Below are 5760 nucleotides of genomic sequence, written 5' to 3' on the forward strand. Positions count from 1 at the left end.
CGCGCGCAAGAGGCCAGTCCGGGGATGAGGCAGCATCCTCGGGCAGCAGGCGGGAGGAGGCAGCCTCCCCTTAGTATAACTTAGTCTCCGGAGAATGACAGCGGGCGCGCGCAAGAGGCCAGTCCGGGGATGAGGCAGCATCCTCGGGCAGCAGGCGGGAGGAGGCAGCCTCCCCTTAGTATAACTTAGTCTCCGGAGAATGACAGCGGGCGCGCGCAAGAGGCCAGTCCGGGGATGAGGCAGCATCCTCGGGCAGCAGGCGGGAGGAGGCAGCCTCCCCTTAGTATAACTTAGTCTCCGGAGAATGACAGCGGGCGCGCGCAAGAGGCCAGTCCGGGGATGAGGCAGCATCCTCGGGCAGCAGGCGGGAGGAGGCAGCCTCCCCTTAGTATAACTTAGTCTCCGGAGAATGACAGCGGGCGCGCGCAAGAGGCCAGTCCGGGGATGAGGCAGCATCCTCGGGCAGCAGGCGGGAGGAGGCAGCCTCCCCTTAGTATAACTTAGTCTCCGGAGAATGACAGCGGGCGCGCGCAAGAGGCCAGTCCGGGGATGAGGCAGCATCCTCGGGCAGCAGGCGGGAGGAGGCAGCCTCCCCTTAGTATAACTTAGTCTCCGGAGAATGACAGCGGGCGCGCGCAAGAGGCCAGTCCGGGGATGAGGCAGCATCCTCGGGCAGCAGGCGGGAGGAGGCAGCCTCCCCTTAGTATAACTTAGTCTCCGGAGAATGACAGCGGGCGCGCGCAAGAGGCCAGTCCGGGGATGAGGCAGCATCCTCGGGCAGCAGGCGGGAGGAGGCAGCCTCCCCTTAGTATAACTTAGTCTCCGGAGAATGACAGCGGGCGCGCGCAAGAGGCCAGTCCGGGGATGAGGCAGCATCCTCGGGCAGCAGGCGGGAGGAGGCAGCCTCCCCTTAGTATAACTTAGTCTCCGGAGAATGACAGCGGGCGCGCGCAAGAGGCCAGTCCGGGGATGAGGCAGCATCCTCGGGCAGCAGGCGGGAGGAGGCAGCCTCCCCTTAGTATAACTTAGTCTCCGGAGAATGACAGCGGGCGCGCGCAAGAGGCCAGTCCGGGGATGAGGCAGCATCCTCGGGCAGCAGGCGGGAGGAGGCAGCCTCCCCTTAGTATAACTTAGTCTCCGGAGAATGACAGCGGGCGCGCGCAAGAGGCCAGTCCGGGGATGAGGCAGCATCCTCGGGCAGCAGGCGGGAGGAGGCAGCCTCCCCTTAGTATAACTTAGTCTCCGGAGAATGACAGCGGGCGCGCGCAAGAGGCCAGTCCGGGGATGAGGCAGCATCCTCGGGCAGCAGGCGGGAGGAGGCAGCCTCCCCTTAGTATAACTTAGTCTCCGGAGAATGACAGCGGGCGCGCGCAAGAGGCCAGTCCGGGGATGAGGCAGCATCCTCGGGCAGCAGGCGGGAGGAGGCAGCCTCCCCTTAGTATAACTTAGTCTCCGGAGAATGACAGCGGGCGCGCGCAAGAGGCCAGTCCGGGGATGAGGCAGCATCCTCGGGCAGCAGGCGGGAGGAGGCAGCCTCCCCTTAGTATAACTTAGTCTCCGGAGAATGACAGCGGGCGCGCGCAAGAGGCCAGTCCGGGGATGAGGCAGCATCCTCGGGCAGCAGGCGGGAGGAGGCAGCCTCCCCTTAGTATAACTTAGTCTCCGGAGAATGACAGCGGGCGCGCGCAAGAGGCCAGTCCGGGGATGAGGCAGCATCCTCGGGCAGCAGGCGGGAGGAGGCAGCCTCCCCTTAGTATAACTTAGTCTCCGGAGAATGACAGCGGGCGCGCGCAAGAGGCCAGTCCGGGGATGAGGCAGCATCCTCGGGCAGCAGGCGGGAGGAGGCAGCCTCCCCTTAGTATAACTTAATCTCCGGAGAATGACAGCGGGCGCGCCTAAGAGGCTGGTCCGGGGACCAGGCACTCTCCCCGGACAACAAAGCACGTCCCCCTCCTGAGTGGACAAAAAAAATCCACTCCTGGTACCTAGAATTTTCTCCAGCGGCGGGCTGGGAGTCTAATCTTTCTCCTGGCCGAGAAAAGAGCACTCTCCCCGGACAACAAAGCACGTCCCCCTCCTGAGTGGACAAAAAAAATCCACTCCTGGTACCTAGAATTTTCTCCAGCGGCGGGCTGGGAGTCTAATCTTTCTCCTGGCCGAGAAAAGAGCACTCTCCCCGGACAACAAAGCACGTCCCCCTCCTGAGTGGACAAAAAAAATCCACTCCTGGTACCTAAGATTTTCTCCAGCGGCGGGCTGGGAGTCTAATCTTTCTCCTGGCAGAGAAAAGAGCACTTTCCCCCGGACAACAAAGCACGTCCCCCTCCTGAGTGGACAAAAAAAATCCACTCCTGGTACCTAGAATTTTCTCCAGCGGCGGGCTGGGAGTCTAATCTTTCTCCTGGCCGAGAAAAGAGCACTTTCCCCCGGACACCAAACCAGCCAACGTCCCCCTCCTGAGTGGACAAAAAAAATCCACTCCTGGTACCTAAAATTTTCTCCAGCGGCGGGCTTGGGACGAAAATCAATCTTCCTCCCGAAATTAAACCACTATTGGCGGACGCCAGCCCCAAGCGCCAGCCCCGACCGCCACCCCCCGACCGCCACAAGGCGACCGCCACAAGGCGACCGCCACAAGGCGACCGCCACCGGCCCCAAGCGCCAGCCCCGACCGCCACCCCCCGACCGCCACAAGGCGACCGCCACAAGGCGACCGCCACAAGGCGACCGCCACCGGCCCCAAGCGCCAGCCCCGACCGCCACCCCCCGACCGCCACAAGGCGACCGCCACAAGGCGACCGCCACAAGGCGACCGCCACCGGCCCCAAGCGCCAGCCCCGACCGCCACCCCCCGACCGCCACAAGGCGACCGCCACAAGGCGACCGCCACAAGGCGACCGCCACCGGCCCCAAGCGCCAGCCCCGACCGCCACCCCCCGACCGCCACAAGGCGACCGCCACAAGGCGACCGCCACAAGGCGACCGCCACCGGCCCCAAGCGCCAGCCCCGACCGCCACCCCCCCGACCGCCACAAGGCGACCGCCACAAGGCGACCGCCACAAGGCGACCGCCACCGGCCCCAAGCGCCAGCCCCGACCGCCACCCCCCGACCGCCACAAGGCGACCGCCACAAGGCGACCGCCACCGGCCCCAAGCGCCAGCCCCGACCGCCACCCCCCGACCGCCACAAGGCGACCGCCACAAGGCGACCGCCACAAGGCGACCGCCACAAGGCGACCGCCACAAGGCGACCGCCACAAGGCGACCGCCACTGGCCCCAAGCGCCAGCCCCGACCGCCACCCCCCGACCGCCACAAGGCGACCGCCACAAGGCGACCGCCACAAGGCGACCGCCACAAGGCGACCGCCACAAGGCGACCGCCACTGGCCCCAAGCGCCAGCCCCGACCGCCACCCCCCGACCGCCACAAGGCGACCGCCACAAGGCGACCGCCACCGGCCCCAAGCGCCAGCCCCGACCGCCACCCCCCGACCGCCACAAGGCGACCGCCACAAGGCGTTAGTGGCCGCGCCCGGTACTTTACTGGACCCTATTTGGCCCGCGGACCGGCCGGCGTCGCTTCCTTGAATGCTTAGCCGCCTTTCGAGCTGCCATGCCGGGCTTGAGTTAGTGGTTTGCGCCCGGTACTCTACGTTAAAAGTCAGGCGGAACGGCTCTGAAGCTCCAGACGGTGCTTCCTTGAATGCTTAGCCGCCTTTCGAGCTGCCATGCCGGGCTTGAGTTAGTGGTTTGCGCCCGGTACTCTACGTTAAAAGTCAGGCGGAACGGCTCTGAAGCTCCAGACGGTGCTTCCTTGAATGCTTAGCCGCCTTTCGAGCTGCCATGCCGGGCTTGAGTTAGTGGTTTGCGCCCGGTACTCTACGTTAAAAGTCAGGCGGAACGGCTCTGAAGCTCCAGACGGTGCTTCCTTGAATGCTTAGCCGCCTTTCGAGCTGCCATGCCGGGCTTGAGTTAGTGGTTTGCGCCCGGTACTCTACGTTAAAAGTCAGGCGGAACGGCTCTGAAGCTCCAGACGGTGCTTCCTTGAATGCTTAGCCGCCTTTCGAGCTGCCATGCCGGGCTTGAGTTAGTGGTTTGCGCCCGGTACTCTACGTTAAAAGTCAGGCGGAACGGCTCTGAAGCTCCAGACGGTGCTTCCTTGAATGCTTAGCCGCCTTTCGAGCTGCCATGCCGGGCTTGAGTTAGTGGTTTGCGCCCGGTACTCTACGTTAAAAGTCAGGCGGAACGGCTCTGAAGCTCCAGACGGTGCTTCCTTGAATGCTTAGCCGCCTTTCGAGCTGCCATGCCGGGCTTGAGTTAGTGGTTTGCGCCCGGTACTCTACGTTAAAAGTCAGGCGGAACGGCTCTGAAGCTCCAGACGGTGCTTCCTTGAATGCTTAGCCGCCTTTCGAGCTGCCATGCCGGGCTTGAGTTAGTGGTTTGCGCCCGGTACTCTACGTTAAAAGTCAGGCGGAACGGCTCTGAAGCTCCAGACGGTGCTTCCTTGAATGCTTAGCCGCCTTTCGAGCTGCCATGCCGGGCTTGAGTTAGTGGTTTGCGCCCGGTACTCTACGTTAAAAGTCAGGCGGAACGGCTCTGAAGCTCCAGACGGTGCTTCCTTGAATGCTTAGCCGCCTTTCGAGCTGCCATGCCGGGCTTGAGTTAGTGGTTTGCGCCCGGTACTCTACGTTAAAAGTCAGGCGGAACGGCTCTGAAGCTCCAGACGGTGCTTCCTTGAATGCTTAGCCGCCTTTCGAGCTGCCATGCCGGGCTTGAGTTAGTGGTTTGCGCCCGGTACTCTACGTTAAAAGTCAGGCGGAACGGCTCTGAAGCTCCAGACGGTGCTTCCTTGAATGCTTAGCCGCCTTTCGAGCTGCCATGCCGGGCTTGAGTTAGTGGTTTGCGCCCGGTACTCTACGTTAAAAGTCAGGCGGAACGGCTCTGAAGCTCCAGACGGTGCTTCCTTGAATGCTTAGCCGCCTTTCGAGCTGCCATGCCGGGCTTGAGTTAGTGGTTTGCGCCCGGTACTCTACGTTAAAAGTCAGGCGGAACGGCTCTGAAGCTCCAGACGGTGCTTCCTTGAATGCTTAGCCGCCTTTCGAGCTGCCATGCCGGGCTTGAGTTAGTGGTTTGCGCCCGGTACTCTACGTTAAAAGTCAGGCGGAACGGCTCTGAAGCTCCAGACGGTGCTTCCTTGAATGCTTAGCCGCCTTTCGAGCTGCCATGCCGGGCTTGAGTTAGTGGTTTGCGCCCGGTACTCTACGTTAAAAGTCAGGCGGAACGGCTCTGAAGCTCCAGACGGTGCTTCCTTGAATGCTTAGCCGCCTTTCGAGCTGCCATGCCGGGCTTGAGTTAGTGGTTTGCGCCCGGTACTCTACGTTAAAAGTCAGGCGGAACGGCTCTGAAGCTCCAGACGGTGCTTCCTTGAATGCTTAGCCGCCTTTCGAGCTGCCATGCCGGGCTTGAGTTAGTGGTTTGCGCCCGGTACTCTACGTTAAAAGTCAGGCGGAACGGCTCTGAAGCTCCAGACGGTGCTTCCTTGAATGCTTAGCCGCCTTTCGAGCTGCCATGCCGGGCTTGAGTTAGTGGTTTGCGCCCGGTACTCTACGTTAAAAGTCAGGCGGAACGGCTCTGAAGCTCCAGACGGTGCTTCCTTGAATGCTTAGCCGCCTTTCGAGCTGCCATGCCGGGCTTGAGTTAGTGGTTTGCGCCCGGTACTCTACGTTAAAAGTCAGGCGGAACGGCTCTGAAGCTCCAGA

The sequence above is a fragment of the Syngnathus typhle genome, unplaced genomic scaffold (assembly GCF_033458585.1).
Source record: "Syngnathus typhle isolate RoL2023-S1 ecotype Sweden unplaced genomic scaffold, RoL_Styp_1.0 HiC_scaffold_125, whole genome shotgun sequence".
NCBI classification, from domain to species: Eukaryota; Metazoa; Chordata; class Actinopteri; order Syngnathiformes; family Syngnathidae; genus Syngnathus; species Syngnathus typhle.